We start from the raw sequence: 22,348 nt of genomic DNA on the forward strand, positions 1-22,348 counted from the left end.
CATGTCACACAAGCAATGTGTGACAAGCACATTGCTACCCAAGCACATTGCTTAAACAACTGATTAAGCAATGTCACACAAGCAAAAGTGATTGTGACTGTGATATTACTTATGTATATAACGAACGGTTCAATAATCAAGAAGTTAATATCAAGTAACTTACATTTTAGATTCAGTTATTGAACAGTTAGGAGCTTTTAACACTGAACTCATTTTCATTCCACTGCACAATTTTTTTATGTATCCACAAGTTTCCTACACCCCATGAAGCCTTGCTTCAAAAGTGGGAGCGTCTTCCAGTTCGAAGTAAACAAGCGGGACTTTATGCATTTCCATCTTAGTTTATGCGCACATTTTCGCATCGGATAGAAAATGTATCCGACTCAAACGAGCGCATACGTTTTTTATGCGCATTTATTCATGCATATCTTGGCGTTTCCATTCAGCATTTTTGATGCGATATCCCAAAATGTGCTTAAAAATAGGTGGATGGAAACATAGCTTATTGACATTCAACAGTTGACAGTCATTCAAGCTATCTAAATTTGCTAACGATGGGGGAACACAACCTCAACGAACTTTCAAAAGGGTGAAACAACAGTACCTTTACCCTCCGCGGTAGTTGGTTGGGAGGATGACGTGAAGAAGTGGCCTCGTATCACATACCGTAGCATTTTTAGCTGTTTTCTAGATTCAGTGGCCTGTGATGGTAAGGCGATGAGCAATTTGAAAAGCTCAGAGGCGTATCAGTATCTGTCGGAAACTATCTAAAAGCGGACATTGAGCCGAGCCTGAGCCTACACGTATCCCATCACAAGGCATGGGTGCTAGCTGAGTGACAGGTGAAGTACAGACAGCGGGTTGTTCATGTATTAGGGCTAGGGTTGGGCATCGTTTTGATTTGAACGATTCTGATTCCGATTCCGATTCTTAGTTTCGATTACGGTTCTTTTCGATTCTCGATTCCGATTCTTTGAGGGGTGGAGTCACAACATGTACAGGCTCATTTCACAGAGGAAAATTGTATTTTGATTCAATAATGAGTTTTAGTTTTGGGACTTTCTCCGCTGGCATTTTCACTTGCTTTGCTGCAAAGGTGAATGGAGTTTCACACGAGTCCCGGCTTAACAATAGCATTAACAGCAGTCATATTAGGACTGCTACTAGCGTGGGCAATTTGCGTATAGCTACATTTATCTACGAGGGGGAAAATTATTTCAGTAACGTTGTTGTTCACCACAATTCGCAATTTGGTCAAGGGCTTTATTACACTACAATCACTTACCTGATTATGACGAGGTGGGATACTGTTAGTTCACCCTGAAATGAAAATAAAGCCATCTTTTACTCACCCAGCTGTTGTTCAAATGCGCGTGTTCCTGTGTGTGCGCACTCCAAGCCGCAGTAGCCTCGTGCAATATTGTCATGACAACCGGTACACAATATTCACTTAAGGAGGTTATATTATTAGTATTATTTCTTATCATATACGTTATAGAAAAGACGAGAATCGCGTTTTTTTCTATTGAGCTTGATTTCTCAAAATGGTGCATGTGTGCTTATCCTGGGTGCAATGACAACAGTGCGAGTTATTATAGTAGGCATGAGCGCCGGCGGCTGCTGACGGCTCATAGTGTACACAGAGGAGCGAGCTCAGAATAACGGCCGAGCTCAGTGTTTTGACTGAATAATACGGTTTCTTTCTCGGAAAACCTTATAGTGTGCCCCTGAACACTTTCCATATGGCGCGCGTCTCCCTGTATCGTTGCGTGATACATTTGTTTATTTTTTGTAATGTTTTAGCTGATCGCCATTCACTGCCATAATAGGAAGGAGCGCGTGCAGGAACAGTATTTTAAATGTCTTAGGACATAGGGCACTGGGACAACATCAGGGTAAGTAAAAGAAGGCTTTATTTTCATTTCTGGGTGAACTATCCCTTTAATAACATTGGTTAGCGCAGGGTTGCCCGAGGAGGACAGAGGAGCTGCGCAGCATTTCAAACACGCTACACTCGTTAATTTATACACCACATATTTGTAGTGCATCCTCCCGTGCAAGAAATAAGTTTGTCATATGTGTTGCACTGTGCCGACCCAGGCTTTTTAAAAAAAAAGTGAAATAAAGCCACACTTTTGAGCGCCGCTTACCGTGCCCCATGGCTGCAACAGAACAAACGGGCGCGGCAAGCATTTCCGAAAACTTGCGCGTTTGGAACCGATGATCGGAATCAAAAACAACATTTCTAAACGATTCCAATGGCTTCGTTATTTTTTAAACGGTTCCAAGTTGGAACCGGTTCTCGATGCCCAACCCTAATTAGGGCCAGGACGCTGTTGTAGTCATGCAGCAGCACTTTTGTGGAAGGTCAGTAAAGTAAGGACAATTAAGGACACGAAAATTGTATTGTTTTTTGTATTGTGATATTATTAATGAACTAATAAATGTACTAAACTGAAATGTTTAGTGTGTGTCATTCATGTTGCAAATGTTGCTTCACAGTAACCTTCACTTAACCCTTGTGGCACCATCTGAAAAAAACAAAAGTAAAAATGATCATATTGAAACCTTGTCAATGATCCGAAAAACACTTCGCCTCTTCACTAACTAGCACACAAAATACCATTGGTATACTACTTCCGCCGCCTCACCGGAAGTTGTACCCACGTTCTTTTTTACAGTAGCGCCCCCCGGAAACAGGTGGATACATGTGCTAGACAGACCATTGGGACAGTTGCATCTTTTGTAACTTTTACATGCTCAAACAGCAATATTACACACTAAAGAAAACTGAAAATACAATAAAAAAAGCCTAATAGGACCCATTTAAAGGGTAAATTAAAAGTTTCAAAACCAAATGTAGTACCTTTAGTTTCGGATGCAGTGTCACTCACAGTTCCTGAATGAATCAGTGTTTTGAATGAATCGATTGGGTGAATGAATCAGTGACTCACTCACAATATTCTAGTCGCCACCTACTGGCATAGCGATGTAACCTGCAGAAAGAGTCACTGAAAAATCCCCAACTCTACAAAGACTGACAGCAATTTGTTCAACGTACAGAGAAACATGTTTTGGTTGATATCGCTGGAGGGTAAGAGGATGAGCACTCTGGAGTATGTCATTGGGCTTTATTTAGCAAAAGCCAGGTTTCCAGTTGTTTCTCATTAGTTAGGCCTTAGGGTCTGTGAACTGCTAAAACACGTCTCCACAGATCACGATAGTCCCATTGTCCCTCCCTGGAGTGCTGAGTGTGCATGCTCTGGCAGAAGATCATGGCCCTTAGGCCTCTGTCTTGTTCTCTTTCTCTTATTTTCACTCTCTGAATGTAATTACGTCTGTGCCATCCCATTGCCCCGGGAGGGGAGTGCAGTGCACATGCTAGCCCTGAAGGACTGCCCAGTGAGCCTCATTATCCTACCACAACCTGCCACAGAGGATATGAGTATAGATAAAGAAGGAATTAGTGGCCTCTGTGGCCACATGGCATCCCAATGTGTAGCAGTGACAGTAAACGCTTTCTGTAAGCCCAAAGATTTAGTCCAAACATGCAACTTAACAATAACACTACAAGCATCACTGATACTACGGCTCAAAGGCTAATTCACAACAAGAACGATAACTATAACAATAACTATATTAGCATCCACACCATGTTCTGTTGATTATAAGTGCCTGCCGCAGTTATGTTGTCTGACACATTAAGTGTTCAAGCTCTTTAAAGTTGGGTGGATTCTGATTGGCTGTTAATATTTTTATAGTTCATCTGCTGAAACAAATAGTTTTGAAAGTGATTCCAACAATATCGTTCCCCTGTTCAGTGTTGGGGGTAACGCATTACAAGTAATCTAACGCATTACTTTTAAAATTTACAACAAAATATCTGAGTTACTTTTTCAAATACGTAAAGCAAGTTACTTTATTTTCCCATTTATTGACTGACAGCTCTCTTGTCCCAATGTTGAGAGAAAGTGTAGAGGCTTTGTGTGTAAACATGATAGTTATTGTAGTTCTAGACTAAATGTGAGCATGCATTTACTCATCTCACTTGCACAAAAAAGATTCAGTTTTCTCTTAAAAAAGAATAAATCAGTCAAATTCAAAATCAGAATACTATGCAAACCTCCAATAATGAAATACCGGTATGTTAAATAAAACAAACATTGTTATGAATTTAATCTCACTTTATTGACTAATGTCTTGCTGCTGACCTTCGATGATTCAGTTAAACCATAAGCAAAAAATACTTTAGAATTTTAGTTTTTATTGGTGAAGTAAGTGTTAAACTTTTTTCTCCTACTTTTTTATTCTTCTGTTATCCAGAATAGCAGCACAGCTAAAATGTTTGTTAGAGTTGCGCTCTCTACTGTACATGCGTGAATTTGCATTTCCTTCAGCCTGAGGCTTATTTAAATTTAGGTGTGAAAGAGTCTTTATATTTGCCCAAAAATAGAACTTTTTTTTGTAAAAGAACAACACAAAAGCAAGAAAGGCCATCACAGGTGAGAAAAAGTAACGCAAAAGTAACGTAGCACATTACTCTACTTAAAAAGTAACTAAGTATTGCAATTAGTTACTTTTTAAAGGAGTAACTCAATATAATGCATTACTTTTCAAAGTAACTTTCCCCAACACTGCCCCTGTTTCATTATCATTACAATTGTTGTGTGGATGTTTCTATTCATCCTATTAAAATGTTATCATAGTTATTATTAGGGCCCAAGCCCTGAAAGGGCGCAGAGCCCTATTGTTCTTCCTCTGTTTCTTATTATTATTATTAGGGCCCAAGCCCAAAGGGCGCAGAGCCCTATTGTTCCCCTAAGGATTATTCTTTGTTTTTTTTTTATTTTTTTTTTTTATTTTTTTTTTCGACTTCTCGGGTACTTTTGGGGCACTTAACATGCTCGAAAACTCTTGAAACTTCGCACAGGCGTCGGAATGCGCGGCCATCAGAGCCGGGCTGAAGCTGGTACCCGGGCGTGGCAGGGGGGCTCGACAGCGCCCCCTAAAGTGGGGTCTGAAAACTTGGTCCATATATCAAACACACTTGCACGTACATGTATGAAACTCGGTACACATATAGACCTCATCAGGCCGAACAACTTTCGTGCTCTAAGTTATGCGTCAGCCCTACAGGAAGTGAGCTATTATGGGTTGTTCGGAAAACGCATGCTCTGGAATTTAATATACTCCTCCGAGGCCATTGTTTCGATCATTGCCAAACTCGGTCAGCATGAAGAGAACATATCCAGGATGCTAAATTGCGAGCGGATTTTTGATATCTCAAATGGTTTGGCCGTGGCGAAGCAACGAATTTATGGCGAGAAAAGGGAAACAGGAAGTGTGTTATAACGTCAGCAAACATTGACTGATTTGGATGAAACTTCAGCTGTGTGTTCGTTGTAAGAGGCCGATCACATGGATATGACTTTTGTGAGTCAAAGTTATAGCGCCACCAACTGGCAGCAGGAAGTGTGTCACTTTCAAAAATGCTTTGAATCACCATCTTATTTTCACCCCATTTACTTCAAACTTCATCAGTATAATGTGAAAACATGACAGATAGAGACGTATGAAATGGATTCCTGAAATTTCAAATACTGTTGCCATGGCAACGTGTCAAAGTTTAATAATCTTTTGGCTGTTTTGAGACTCTTAGCATGCTTGAAATTGCTTGAAACTGCTTGAAACTCAACACACACATCAGAGATGTCAGTCAGTACACATTGGCAAAGCATCAGAAATGGGCGGGGATGAGGGCCTCTCTAGCGCCACCTTTTGACAAAAGTGGGGGGGTTAGTTTTATCTTCAGTCACCAAACTCGGTACATATATTGTTCTCTTCGAGCCGGACAACTTTCTAATTTACAGTCATTAGCTCCGACCAACAGGAAGTCAGATATTTTGGTTTGAAGTTGAATATTTATGTAATTCAGGGTCTGAGTTTTTACGTTCTCCTCGTAGGCGATTTATTCAATCTCCACCAAACTCGGTCAACATGAAACAAAGATACGGAAGATGCTAAAATGCGAACGAATATTGGATATCTCAAACGGTGTTGCCATGGCGAGGGATTAAATAAGGACAAAAAAAGGGGAACAGAAATTGTCTCATATCTTGTAAAATAATATTTTGATTTAAATTAAATTAAGATTGTATGTTTGGTAATTGAACTTAGATTAATTTAAAATGACTATACTATTTTTCAGATGAATATATATATTTATTTTAAATATTTTTTTAAATAATCAATTCTGTATCTGTCTGTGCTGCTCTCCCCTCAATGAACACAAGATGGCAGCATTGTATTAGTTTTGAAGCAGGATAAAAAAAAAAACTTGTTTCTCTCTCTCTCTCTCTCTCTCTTGTTTATGTGATTTATGAGGACACAAATTTGTATAATGACATGGGTATTACACTGGTATTACAACGTGTATGTGTGTGTGTTTAAAAACATACTAAAACAATGTTTTATTAAAATGTAACCAAATAGCTTTAAAATAATCATACTATTTTTCAGATCAATATATTTATTTTATTTAATATATTTCTTCTGAATATTTATTCTCTGTCTGCCCTCCCCTCACTAAAGGGTGGCAGTGTTGTGTTATTTTTTAAACTCTCTTTCTGTGTGTGTGTGTGTGTGTGTGTGTGTGTGTGTGTGTGTGTGTGTGTGTGTGTGTGTGTGTGTGTGTGTGTGTGTGTGTGTGTGTGTGTGTGTGTGTGTGTGTGTGTGTGTGTGTGTGTGTGTGTGTGTGTGTGTGTGTGTGTGCAGGCCCGTCGCGACAAGGCAGGCAAACCAAGCAATTGCTTGGGGCCCCGAGCTGGCCTGGGGCCCCAAGACAGCGACAGGTTAAGAATAAAATGAAACGACAAACTGTGTGAGCGCCCCATTGATAGTCAATGCAGTAAAGTGCAATGACACTGTTATCGGGATCCCCCTTAAAAAGCCGCCTCTCAGTAGTCGCTGACAGCAGCCAGCCAACCACGCGATCTCTGCTGCGGCAAAATACAAAATCTTCGGATTTTAAGCGGAATTTTATGCTTCAGGAAGCCAGAAAAGAAAAAAGAGAAAGGAAGAGGAGGATAAGAAAAAACAAGATAGTGGTATGTGATAAATTACACTGGATAAAATAGCTCTACTTGTCTTGTACAAAAAAAGTGTAAGTTTGCAGCAGGTAGGCTAGCAAAAATATGTTTATGTTAGCTATCGTTACCTGCCTGACGGCAAATGCTGCTTGTAACGAACAGTTAGTGCAACTTTTTTTTCGAACAGACGGAATGACATGAGATTGCTATAGCTTTGTAATATGTTTTGATGAAAGTGGCATAGCATGCTCTACTAACTATTATTTATGCTATGCATAAATAACCTGGAATAGTTAATATAGCTTGCTATATTAACAATTATTATAAACATTATTTAACCAGAAAGAGGCAGAGGAACATGATTTTTTTCATAGCTTATCTTAATGTGCTAGTGTCGGGATATATACGGTAGTGACAGTTTATGCAAATATGACATTATTTTTATGAGTTACCAATAGATCTTGAACAATTACTTTATTCTGTGGCAATTTTTACACTATTACATTTTGAAGTACAGTATCAGGACAACCCACATGTTTGACTGGTACTGTTTACATGTTTTACTGGTACTGCCCACGTTTTACTGGTACTGTTTATTAACTATTTAACAAGGTATTATAGTCATCGGTTGCAACTTTATAATAACCATCCAGATAATGTTTATAGACAGTTTACAAAACAACTAGTAACCCTTAAGTATTCCCAAAGTGTTAGGAATATCTGGTCCGTCTATCTATGTAAAAGTAATGTTTATAGATGTTTAAAAAATGGTTACTTAAAGGTTTAAAAAAAAAATTAATGATACAGTGGTGTTTTTTGCAAATGTTTTCAAATTTTATGCACAGTATATGCAACAACAGTATTTGCACTGTAAACCTTTTTATTAATATAAAGTGTGGGTGAACTTAAACTGTATGGCTATGCTGCGGTATGCTGTGTGTGTGTGTGTGTGTGTGTGTGTGTGTGTGTGTGTGTGTGTGTGTGTGTGTGTGTGTGTGTGTGTGTGTGTGTGTGTGTGTGTGTGTGTGTGTGTGTGTGTGTGTGTGTGTGTGTGTGTGTGTGTGTGTCAGTGTCCTATCTGTGTGGATGCGTCTCATGTCAGCTAATCAAGGGACACTGACACACACACACACACACACACACACACACACTCGACGCATAGATAGACTCGCGTCAGTTTCCTGCTCACATCGAGTTCTCTTTTGCTCTTGAACAAACCATAACACAGAGGATTGTGAGTATTCTCATATTCGAGTCTTAAATTAGTTAAATAACGTCTTAAATGAACTTAAAGAGTTGTGAGGAAATGAGATACGCGGGACAGCGCGTGAGATCCGCGGCTGTTCTTAAAGAGACAGGAGCACTGATGATGCCTGTCATTAATGTTCATCAAAGAACAACGGGAACAGAGAAAATTGTAGCTTTAATGATGATTCATCTATATTTCATTTATTATTTATGCAGTTAAGGAAGGTTTGATAACTATTACATTTCTGTATAACAGGGAAGGCCATGGGTAAATATAACATTTATTATTTTGGTGATTTAGGTAAAATGGTTTAAAAAAACACAGCAGAACCACAGCGCATCTGATATGACTGGCATAACGCTGGCGAAGTTAGGGACCGTCTGCAAAGTTACATACAACATTGAAACGTGTATAACGTTACCAAACTTCACTAGCATTTAAAGAGAATGACAGTCATAAAACTGACTGTAAAGTGTTCATCTAGGTGTCAGGTATGATGCACACATTTTGATATTTAATAAAATAAACTGTCAAATCATATGGAAATATGGATATGCATTATTTCACTTGGATACTGTTTGGGCTCTAACACAAAATATGCTAGATTTAAATGCATCATAGCTGAACACTGATGAGAATATTTATTGAGAATATATTTACAGAGATAATATTAGAGATTATATTTACGACAAATTATTATTATTTATGCGTTATGCGTTGCTATTGACGACGGCCATTAAGTAAAGAAATCCCACAGAATCTAGCTTAAAAAAGTGCTTAGAGCTGCTTTAGTTATTTGTTGTTTGTTTAATTTCAAATATAAAACTTGTTGAAATGTTTTAAGTGTGTGCATCTGTTCTTTTTGAACACTTTCATCTTGTTTGAACAAAACCGTGATAATATTGATAACCGTGATAATTTGGGTCACTATAATCGTGATGTTAAATTTCCATACCGTTTCATCCCTACTTTAGTGTGAATAAGTAAAAAAGAACTACAAACACCTTGAATTAAATACTGGCCTTCTGGACTTACAAAATTTTGAGCAGGAAAATATAACTTTTATCTATTTTATCCTATGATATTAAAATTAATCTAAATTTAAATTACATCATGGGTGTGGCTTGTGGTGATAGTGGCACCAGTTGCTGCGGTAAATGTGGCACATTCGAGCGATTCTAAAATATTCTCCTGTTTAAATGCATATTGCCTGCCGTGCACAGTTAAGCTGATGCCACCGGCGTGGCGGTGCCACCGGCTTGGGCCCGTCATCGCTGCTCGCAGCTTTAATTATTATTATTATTATTATTTTATCGACTTCTCGGGCACTTTTGGGGCCCTTACCATGCTCAAAAACTCTTGAAACTTTGCACACACATCGGAATGCGCGGCCATCAGAGCCGGGCTGAAGCTGGTACCCGGGCGTGGCAGGGGGGCTCGACAGCGCCCCCTAAAGTGGGGTCTGAAAACTTGGTCTATATATCAAACACACTTGCACGTACATGTATGAAACTCGGTACACATATAGACCTCATCGGGCCAAACAACTTTCGTGCTCTAAGTTACGTGTCAGCCCAACAGGAAGTGAGCTAATATGGGTTGTTCTGAAAACACATGCTCTGGAATTTAATATACTCCTCCGAGGCCATTGTTTCAATCAGTGCCAAACTCGGTCAGCATGAAGTCAAGACACAGAGGATGCTAAATTGCGAACGGATTTTTGATATCTTAAACGGTTTGGCCGTGGCGAAGCAACGAATTTATGGCGAGAAAAGGTAAACAGGAAGTGTGTAATAACTTGTGCAAACATTGACTGATTTGGATGAAACTTCAGCTGTGTGTTCGTTGTAAGAGGCCGATCACATGGATATGACTTTTGTGAGTCAAAGTTATAGCGCCACCAACTGGCAGCAGGAAGTGTGTCACTTTCAAAAATGCTTTGAATCACCATCTTATTTTCACACGATTGACTTCAAACTTCATCAGTATAATGTGAAAACATGACAGATAGAGACATATGAATGAATTCCTGATATTTCAAATAATGCTGCCATGGCAACATGTCAAAGTTTAATAATGTTTTTGACTGTTTGTGTGCCCTCCCCTCTATCACCAAAAGGGGGCAGTGTTGTATTATTTTTGAAACTCCCTTTCTCTCTCTCTCTCTCTCTGTGCTTGCTTATGTGATTTATGAGGACACAAATGTGTATGATGACATGGCTATTGGTATTACAACGTAGTGGTTAATGTGGACATGAACTATGACACTATATCACTACAGAACTCATTTTCTCATCAGCCGTGATTTCATGTACTCATTCAGACAGAACTCTTTTTTTAAAACAGAGGAGTGTGAGTGTGTTTTCTATACATGTGCTTTACAGAAGGTCATGTGCTGTGTTTGCAAAGATCACTTTTGACACATTTGTCTTTAAATTCATACTGACATAGTTCAAATTTATTTAAAAAAAAAATTCACATTATTTTCTACAAGTGTCTGTTTATAAGTGTCTTTTTTCACAGAAAGTTTTTGTTTAAACCTGAATATTTGTATAATTCAGGGTCTGAGTTTTTACGTTCTCCTCGTAGGTGATTTATTCAATCTCCACCAAACTCGGTCAACGTGAAACGGAAGCTTAACGCATTAAAAATATTTAACGCAAATAACGCAGCGTCCGTTTTTATATCCATTTTTGCTTAGCGTTACATGATCACGCTCCTATTCATGTAAATGCTTCCAAGCGCGACAAGACACAAGAGAGCGCGCTGTATGCCAGTGTCCTGTCTGTGTGTGTGTGTGTGTGTGTGTGTGTGTGTGTGTGTGTCCTGTCTGTGTGTGTGTGTGTGTGTGTGTGTGTGTGTGTGTGTGTGTGTGTGTGTCAGTGTCCTGTCTGTGTGGATGCGTCTCATGTCAGCTAATCAAGGGACACTGACACACACACACACACACAAACACACACACACTCGACGCATAGATAGACTCGCGTCAGTTTCCTGCTCACATCGAGTTCACATCTTTTGCTGTTGAACAAACAATAACACAGAGGATTTTGAGTATTCTCATATTAGAGTCTTAAATTAGTTAAATAACGTCTTAAATGAACTTTAAAGAGTTGTGAGGAAATGAGATGCGCGGGACCGCGCGTGAGATCCGCGGTTGTTCTTAAAGTGACAGGAGCACTGATGATGCCTGTCATTAATGTTCATCAAAGAACAACGGGAACAGAGAAAATTGTAGCTTTAATGATGATTCATCTATATTTCATTTATTATTTATGCAGTTAAGGAAGGTTTGATAACTATTACATTTCTGTATAACAGGGAAGGCCATGGGTAAATATAACATTTATTATTTTGGGTTTATGTAAAGATTTTTTTAAGTTCACTTAAATTAAAAGTTGTTTTTTAAAGACTAATAAATGTTGAAATTGGGAGCTTTCAGTTATACTGTAATGTAACGTCATTAATGTTTCATAGAGAATTTAGTATCAGTGATACTGGCCTTCATTCATAAAAAATGACAATACAACACATATTTACAATATGCTGTCTTTAAATTGTTTCTAAATTAATTTGGAGAGTAACTGAAATTATTACAATATCAAAATATTACAAACTTAAAATATTAAAAACTTGCGATTAATCGTGATTAATTACAGAAAAAAATGTGATTAATTAGTTAATTTTTTACTTTACAGTCATTAGCTCTGACCAACAGGAAGTCAGATATTTTGGTTTGAACGTGAATATTTGTATAATTCCTCTTAGCATGCTTGAAATTGCTTGAAACTCAACACACACATCAGAGATGTCAGTCAGTGGAAATGGGCAAAGCCTCAGAAATGCGTGTGTTGGAGGGGTGTTTATTACAACATAATCATGGTTTATGAAGACATTTCATGTGTCCCCGTAAATAAAAATAGCTTTAACAGCATACTAAACAATTTTTTAATAAAAATGTAAAAATGCAGAATGTTTTCTGTGATGGTAGGTTTAGGGGTAGTGTGTGTGTGTGTGTGTGTGTGTGCGATATGTAGGCTTAGGGGTAGTGTAGGGGGATAGAATGTACAGTTTTTACAGTATACAAACCATTTAAGTCTATGGAATGCCATCTGCCTGTCTTTCCCCTTCCCCCTCTCTATCTGTGTGTGTGTGTGTGTGGGGGGTCTCTCTCTCACCCTGTGAGTTTGTGTGTGTGCCTTTCTCTCAGTCCTTCCCCTCCCCCTCACTCTCACTCTATCATTGTGTGTGTGTGTGTGCCTTTCTCTTTTGATCTTAATTTAACCCTTTCATATAGGCTATCACAAATAACTATCACTTAAAATAAAAACGTCATGTGATGTGTTTGCGAAGATCACGTATGATGCACATGTCTTTAAATTAATTATTTACTGATATAATATAAATGTATTAAAACATACATTTCACATGATTTTATAAAAGTGGCTATTTATAATAAACTTCCATAAAATGTAGACACGCATCTTACTCTTACCTGACACTGATATTAAAATCATCTTTGCAGTTTCTGTGATTTGGCTCCATTTATAAATTTTTTATTAAAAAGAATTTATTGGACCACCCATATTGAAATGAAAGCATGTTTTATGGTGCATAAGATTGGTGCACAAACGGTAGCTAAGGTAGCTCAAAAACACATGAAGAGAAGTGTTTGAATAAAACAACATCAGCATTCGAATGGTATTCTGAACTCATTCCAATTTGACCTTTGACATAATCTGACATGAAATTCATATAAATTTAATTGATCTCATAGATGTGGCTGTTGTGGTTTGTGGTCATAGCAGCACCAACTGCTGCAGTTAATGTGGTGAATTCAGATGACTTTGACATAGTCCTTTTATGTTTTCCCATTTTAAATGCCTATTGCCTGCCGTGCACAGTTAAGCTGATGCCACCGGCGTGGCGGTGCCACCGGCTTGGGCCCGTCATCGCTGCTCGCAGCTTTAATTATAGTTATCGTCCTTGGTGTGAACAAGCCTTTAGAGGGTTGTCAAAACCTCTAAGTATTAAACTTTATCATGTATCTTATTTTTGTCTAATGGTTGGCTTTTTTTTAAGTATTCTTGACATTTTCACATAAGTTGACTCATTTAAGTGTCTCCTGCTTAGCTTCAATGTTTGGTGCTTTCCATCAGACACTATCCATATTGCTGCCATTCATACATCATCAAAACTCTGTTCATTAAAGTTGTGATGTAACAGACCGTATCCTCCATATTATGATGTACATCTAATGGAAACGGATTATTGGGAAAGAAAAAATGTAGGGTGGAGACTTGGTTCTACCCATCAGTTGTTGATTGGATGAAGACAATTCTAAATGTGAGCTTGCAGTCGTCTGTAAGAAAAAGAATCGTCATGGACTAAATCATTGCAGTATGACATACATCACCAGAAGTCTGACATTTTACCAGAAGATCGAGTTAGAATTTGATAAAAAAACAAACAAAAAAAACACGGATGAATCGTTGACAATAAGATCAACATCATGCATTTAAAAACTATGCCTGAAATTACTTTTCAACATCTGTAATTTTGACATTTCTATCCACAATCATGATTTTTAACCCCCATCTCTCAGGTTTATAACTAAACATGACTGCATCAACTGCTCTAGAACTTTGTGATTGGCCTTGACGCTTGACTTTGCATATGCTCAAACCATTCATCTGACTGCTTTGTTCACACATAGCATCAAAACATAACTTTTCTGGCGCAGTAACAACTTCTGAACTGCCATTTTGGCAATGGGTCCTGTTCACAGATGACCTCTAAATGTAAGAATGCAGTTACAAACATTTACTTCTAACATTTTCAAAACTTTCCTCAAGAAGTGTCACCCTCTCTTCTTCAAAAGCTTCAGGAAGTCATCCATTTACTGTAACTTAAGAAATGCTGACTGCTTCCTTCTGACAAGAAAGTTGTCACTTTCTGGAATTCTCAACCACTTTCACACATACATAATGCTGACAACAGTAAAATATAGTCTGCCTCTGATGTCTTCTGATGCCTTTAAAGACCTAAATCCTTGCTCCTGGGATGTGGATTTTGTATGGTTTCAATTATCTCTGAATTTCTAAATGAACAATCACACAAAGCACATCAATCCATTTGGAAAAACTTCAGTGATGTCATTAAGACAGAACGACTCATATTCAAGAGTGTATAGACACCATTGTTCAGCAAAAACCTCTGAAATGAGAATCCTCTCCCTCCCTTTACCTCCATCGCTCTCTCTGTAGGTGAAGATGAGTGTGATGCTCATTTGGAAGATGAAGCAGCACTAAATTGGATTTTTTGGTGAAGGAGGCAGCGCTCAGTGAATTGTCCAGAGTCTCTAATTTATTACCATTTAAATGGAGGAATCATTTCTGAAATTATTTCAGCTTCCGTTAATGAGTTTTTAGTTGCCAATGTGAAATGAGATGGAACCCTAATGTGCACAGAGCAGAAATGGTCTTAATTTAATCACAGACCGCACCACATTTAGGAATGGCCACAGCCACACTAGCCTCGGAAATGGAACTCATTTGGTTTCAATCTTTATTTTTCACAGGCTTTGGGCTCCTTCAACCTTCGGCCTTCCCTGACAATTACTGGGATGTATTTCCAAGCCAGGAGGTCCCCTAGCACATGGTTTTGCTTCCATGGCAGTCCAGTCTTCATCTGAGCTCTGGCTCCTCTAATTCAGCAGTGTTTTATCCGTTTGTCTTTATCTTGATCGACTGAGTTTTCAATACGTATTATGGCTGTGTAATGTTGAGTGATAGGTCATTTTGAGTTTAGGATTGTTTTTTTTTTGGCCCAAAATTAGGTTTTCATTCTTTTTCATTGTCATCGCTACATTTTATCAACTGAACCCACGATTGAATGTTATGTTTTGAAGAGCACAAATTGATATTTAATGAACTCTTTTGATACGACAGACTCTGTGTTAGCCTATTATAAAGTAAAAAAGTGATTGATCAAACATGACTTCTAAAATTGCATTATAAATATCATCACTTTCTCTTGTGGCAGATATAGATTTTTAGTGCAGCCCAAACAGCTTAGTGTAGCTTTAACAAAGGACCAACTGTGACAAGCAAGTGGTACAGATTGAAAGCCATCAACATGCATTTTGCCTCCAAATTTAGTTTTATTTTCTCCTATTTAGTAACTGGCTGTGTGCTCAACATCATTCACATCAGCCAAAACACTGTGACTGTGAATGAATACTCACCATCATTTAGATATTCTTGCCATGGTAGACATGCTTGCCAGGCCTGGAACTAGTGCATTGGCCAGTACCAAATGGATTCAGACTTGAATGTACCATTTGTTTTGTCCCCCCTCTAACCATGAGGTTGGCCTTGTGTCGTATCCAGCTTTTTTTTTGGCATTGAATTTATTGTGGTCGTTGCCTTTTGGAACAAAGCTTTGGCAAATTGTCCTACTAAAGAACTTCTCATATGGCAGAAGTGGGTATCTGTGTACTGAGATTTTGTTGATTCTGGTAAGTTGGAGTAGAACCTTTAATATTTAAATATTATATTTAGCATTTAAAAACAACATTTATATGTATAAATACACTGCCGTTCAAAAGTTTGGGATTTTATTATATTTATATAATATTTAGCCATTATTCATTGTTCAAAAATATAATTTATGGACCATGTCTAAGAGATTGTGTAAGCCATTGTTTTTCTCCCATTTCACCCAGAAAGTTAAAAGAGCCTCAAAGCTTTCGTCATCTGACTTTCTTCATTCGAGTCAGCCATAATATTTCCTATCCCCTGTCTCGCCATAGGTATTAACCGCTGGTCTCAGGCATAGCAGGACAATGACATTTACCGTGGCTTTACAGTTCTTCACTTTCCCTCACTTTTCTCTCAAAGGAAAAGGTCACACTTGAGGCTTAATAAAGTAGTTGAAACAGAACAAAACAAACAAAATCAGAGCCGAGCCAAAAACAGTTATTCTCTCTCTGTTGCCTGCCTGCCTAATGCGAGTACACAGAGGTGGTGTGGTAATGCTTTCCAGGGTGTCATTATTGTAAGACATTCCAGCAGAATTGGATTATGGTCGGCGAGTGAGATTTCGCAGTGAGCTCAGGGAGGGAAAGAAAGGCAGTAATTGGTCACGCTTATTTACTGCTGTGAATCAAGTCGTCCCGCTTTGAGTTGCAGTGCCCGCCCGCTTGAGGATTTGGCTCTATGCACAAATTACGGAACGTTTTCCGAGTATAAGTAGCTGGAGGCGTAATGAAGTCTCCTTTCGCCTCACACTCACTGATTTCACCGCCGTCCCTATCGGCCAACGATAAACACCAGGAACTGCCCAACGGACCCTAGACTGCTGACCAAGGCTTCTGTATGTGTTAACAGCACATTACGTCATCCTTCATATGGTCAGCTATTGTTGAGGACTTTTTTGCATTGAGAAATGTGAGTTTTTTTTGTACTGTGTACTGTGTAAACCAAAGGGGCAAAAGACATCCTCACTTTGGTGTATTTGAACATAGCGTACCTACAGTATATAGGCCTACTTACTTGATGCAGTGTGTTGGAAATCAGCAAAAATACTTGAACTTTTGAAATGTCTTTTCACACTTTCCTTTGCTTTCTTTACAAGTTTCTGGATATAAACCAACATGACGTCATGATTGACAGCTTCTCTGAGTGAAGTAGTCACTGAGGCAGGTCCCAAAATAGCGCAAGAGGTCACAGGTCAGATAGTGAAGGGGCGTCGTCCATCTTTTTTGCAGTCTATATAAACACATGCGAAGACAAAATAATTCACATATTCATGCACAGCTGCTTTCAAAGCAATTTAAGAAGCATTCTAGATATGAATCCCAAGCTTGTGGATGTCAATTGACAGAAAAAAAAGCTGACTCATGCTGCAGCAAAAGTTTTGATTAAATAGAGGCATGGGCGTACATTTAATCTAACAGTTGGGGGGACAATATACATACAATTTATCAGGGGCAAATGAAGGGGACACAAATACAGCCAAACTTGTACTTGTAAGGATATGTGTACGCAAAGAAAAGCCTTACTACTTGGGCTATTATTAGTAGCATGGAGACCATGCCATATCATAGGTTAACCATGCGGTCATATTATAATTATTAAATTATCTGGCATCCTCCACATAGTATTTCAGGTTTCATCTGGGACAGAGGATGTCTCTTACTTCATGAGTTCACACTTACATATAATTTATGCATAATGCATATTTGGCGTGCTGTCCGGGGGGAGGGCTTCGAGCTCGGAATTTGGCCCAAACCCAGAGTACCCCCATATATGTAAGTGGTTAGAACTAAAACTGTGGAGAAGGGGTGGTGGAGGGATGCTGATAATTCTTACCTGAGGTAAGACTGCTGCGTATATATATCTCTTATTGTTAATTGGCTAAGTGCTCTCCACTTGTGTCAATTATCTGAACGTGCTCCTCCCGAACCATGTTAATAAAACATAATTTAAATATTCAACTTCAGTAAGCCCACTGATCTGTAACTTAACATCATATTGAGCAAACACTCATTCACCCCATTTGAATAAGAAACAATATAGAGTCTATAAAACACTAAAGGCACAACAAGCATATCGGTGACACTCGTTTAAACAGCATACACACCAGGACATTTGACTGCAGGACATCACATTTTTGACATTGCTGATCCTTCTTGCAATCATAATGCAATGGATTATGGCCTACATTAAACATGTAAATAAAAGGGTTATTGAGCTGTTTACACTGTCCTATATAATAAAAGAGCCTCCACGGCGACAGGAAATAAAATGAACGCAAAACACCTGCCTACCTTACCAGAGCATGTGAGTGAAGCGGAGCGGAGCTCCACTCATGAACCACTCACCGGTAAAACGATGCTCAAATCCCGCTCCCACATGAAATTTCTCTGTACTAGCATAGCCTATGTTAATGCCATTAAAACACGTATTTAGTTTTATATGTTTAAATATTATAATGTTATTTTTAAATTTAATTTACGTTGATTATGAAAAGTGAACAGGACACAGATGCAAAATACCCGATGTCAGAAGACATGGGGGTCAGAAATGATTCTGACCACTTCATTTCTTGAAAGCCTTTCTTTGAAGTGAATTTCATTTGATATAAATTGTACCTTAATTTGAATCAATGTTTTATCAACCAATTACCTTGATTTAATAAATAATAAGCAAATAAGGCAGACAATGACATGGAGGTGCTGGCGCCGCGTGAACAACGGCTTAAATGAACAACTACTAGAATTTTTTTTTAGTTGGGGGCAGCCCTAGCTACGAACCAGCATGTCACAAAGGGCATTCTGGGTGTAGCGTGTGGCGCTGAGTGGAATGAGCTTTAGAAATGAACAGAATCTTCAGCAAGGTATTCTCCACTCTGGAGGAAATCGCCTAATATCGCTCAATGCATTCTTTCTATGCACACCGCAATGGTCACAATATGACCTCATGTATGTTTTAAAAACATAATTCAACATATAATGGGTCACTTAAAGTGTTTATTACAAATAAATTACTAAATGCTAAAAATTAATAAATGTAAATGAACAAAAGTTTGCATTGCATTTGCAATCCTGTGCACCCCCAGCACCCCAACTTCCCGCGCCCCTGTGACTTAGGCTACTATCCAACAAGCTATGGTATTAAACAAGCTACCAAATAAGCTAGGTAGCATTATAATCCCTAACATAGCGGACTCATGGAAGAATGCATTGGTTATCATTATTAATAAATGACTTCATCTGTATCATCTGTATAAAAGAGAAAATAATCCCTTCATCCGATGTTTAAAGTGACTAAAATAGCCTTGACAGCCTACTTACTGGAGTTCCACAACTACTTAAAAACTTTGTTCTCTCCCACTGGACTTGTGTGTGGGTAAAGGGGGAAAGCAGGCAGTGGACCAAAGCACTGTCTGTGAGGCAAGGGAGGAGGGACTCAAAATGTTTCTAAATTTAAAACGCAAGTGTATTGTTTTACTACTTACACAATTAATTTAAGTATATATAAGTATATTATTTACAATACACAGCGTGGTTTTTAATTATAAAAAAAAAACATCTGTGGCAACCCACAGATTGGAGTAGGTCCTGACCCCCCCGACCTCCCTACGATTTCCGCCTATGAATCGAGGTTTGGTTTTGGTGGCGGGTTAATAGGCAGTATTGACTTGTATTTGGACAGGAAGTGGCTACCTCAACAGATATATTCTTTTGTTTTATAACAAGCTGTATTTTTTTCTGGGTCTACTGGTTCTGTTGTGTGACCCCTTTTTTCCATGTTTAATGGTGTAAATAAGCACATGTCCACATGCATACCCACACAAGCACACTTTTAGCTCTCTCCTCTGGAGGGCAGAGTCATTACATTCCCTCTCTATGTCCCACCTCCTTGTTACGACCAGAATCCGTACCTTACTGCCAAAATCTGGGGGTCAAACTAATGAGGGAAAAGACAGGAAATTGCAGTAATTAGCCTTTTGCTTTTCTGTGTTCTTAATGAATCTCAGATCAGCCCTTCACTCATTAAATGCTTTTACCTGAGTGATAATTAACCAATGAATACATTAGAAAACAAAAAGAAAAAAATTAGGGGTGACCACCAGATGGAGACTCATTACCGGCACACCAATCAGGCACAGGCCTTAATGAGGGCCCTGGTCATCGGCACACACCCCGAAACGCTGAACGTGATCAATCAAAACTCTGGCGGTCGGTTGTTTGGTGTGACACAGAGCGAAGGGCAAAGAGAACGCCCTCATCATCATCTGCACGGCGAAAAAACTCATTAGCTCACAGGTTTTAATTGCAGCGCCAATGCGTTCAAAAATGTTTTATAATATGTGTCGGAGTTTCTCTGTGCGCAATAAGAGAGCTTCCCTGTTAGGAATTGCTTCACTGGGGATGATTGATTAATCAAGTTGCAAGTATATCTAGAAACAATTGGCACTCCTAATCATGGTAGACGGGTTTGACGACTACTGGAACATGTATAGCCTGTATAGTGCTGTTTTTTTTTTTTTTACTGCAGGTTGTTTCTTGTTCGGACAGGGAGAGGAAGACTGACGACTCATGAGACAAACACCCAGCGGAGAAAAAGTAAGGTAGAGCAAAGATCAAAGGTCAAAAAAACAGAACACGTACACTGGCTACATCAAAAAGATGGAAAACAACATAGAGTGACATTAAAATTGCAAAACCATCTCCTTTCTTTATTAATGAACTGTATTTTAACAAATATGTAAATTGTTTCTTAAAAGACAGCTTTTTACATTTGTGAAATTCAAACAGCTGTCTCTTGTGTAAAAAAAAAACATGCCTAATTAATTTATTTCTGTATTAAGCAAGTGTGCTTTTTTTTATTTGATTCTGTTTTACATTGCATTTTCAATCTTGTTTATTCCAAAACATTCCAAAATGGTCTTAGGAAAATATTTTGCCTTAAAAAATACCTCAGTATGAGGTAGATTCAGAATCTCATGTAGGCTAAATAATGATTTTATTTTTTAAAAGTCACTTTAATGACTCTCATTTGACAATTTTCTTAATCTTTTTCCAACCAGATAATGACCACATAATGGCACACTAGAATAAAAAAAAATAATAATAAACTCTCCCAAGGACAAAAACATGGTGTCAGATCAGGATTTACAATGTAGCCATGACTGTTTGGAGCTTTGCTCAATTTTTCACGCCAATTAGAAAGCTGGGTAACAAGTTTTGAAATGTCATAGCTAAGGGCGTGACTAGCTAATGAAGCGAGCCCCGGATGTTCTGAACCAGTAGCTTGGAGCTGAAAACACTCTATTTCTCTCTCTCTCTCTCTACTGTATTTTTCTTTTTCTCTCTCCACACACACTTTCTCTCACATTCAGCAAATTGCCAAGCCAATAAATTAAGCAGGCCCTGTTCAAGGTCTGGGGACAAGGCAAAGGACACAGAAGAAAGCCCTTGAGAGAAAGAGAGAGGCCTGTGCGCTAGCTGAGTATGGTTGTCTCTGCTTGATTCCCCGACCCCTCCACACCCTTTGTATTTTTCGTCTTTTACATCCACCACCCTTGTCATCCATCCCCTGGTGCTTTGGTTTGTAAGTGTTGTCCTTCATGGTCTGGCTTTTACAGAGCTTTCCCTTTTTTATGAGTCTGTGTGTGTCCAAAGGTTATGAAATGACCCATTCCAGAACACATTAATACACACTATGACAAAAAAAAAACAAAACCTTATCCCAGATCAACTCCACCATTTATAACACTGATGAGAATTAAGTTGGAGCAGAGCTCATGTATAATATTCAAATGTCTTCTTTGCTCCATGATCCGTTTAGACCACTGGTTTTCAGAGTGGAAATAACTGGGTCGCGCAAAGTGTGAAAATGGTGCTGGGTTTATGTCAGAAATATGAAAAATGTAAGTTCTCAATATCAATTATCAAGTTTGTGGGCATAAATTGTATTTACATATTTATCATGACATACCACGACCGTGTCTGCAATCAAAGCATTGCTTTTCAGCTGAGACGCTCCGCATGAGCTGCAGGAAAACACACATTCCTTTCACGTAAAAATGACTGTTATGAGTAGGTTCTTGTAATGAATAAAAATTACTCAAATCTCAGCAGTTGGCTGTTTGAATCAGTCAATTAATAAACTCACAGAATTCACCAGAGCTGTTGCTTTGATTTGCAGACGCTCCTCTTAAATACTAGTTGTGTCCCAATTCAAAGATGCATCCTTTGAAGGCCGTGAATTTTGGACAGGGCATTGTTAAATGGGACAATCTAGCCTACGGAGGACTGTTCTTGATGCCTAGAAAGCAACTGTGACAGTTGCTGTTGACTGCCTAAAAACAAAACAGGGTTCAAAACCTCTCTAAATATGTTAACCTTGATCCATTTATGTACATAATAATGAGTATAAACTATATACAATCGCACCATGGTAAGATACACTATATTACCAAACGTTTTGTGACATCTGCC

Source organism: Gobio gobio, assembly GCF_949357685.1.
Source record: "Gobio gobio genome assembly, chromosome: 19".
Lineage (NCBI taxonomy): Eukaryota > Metazoa > Chordata > Actinopteri > Cypriniformes > Gobionidae > Gobio > Gobio gobio.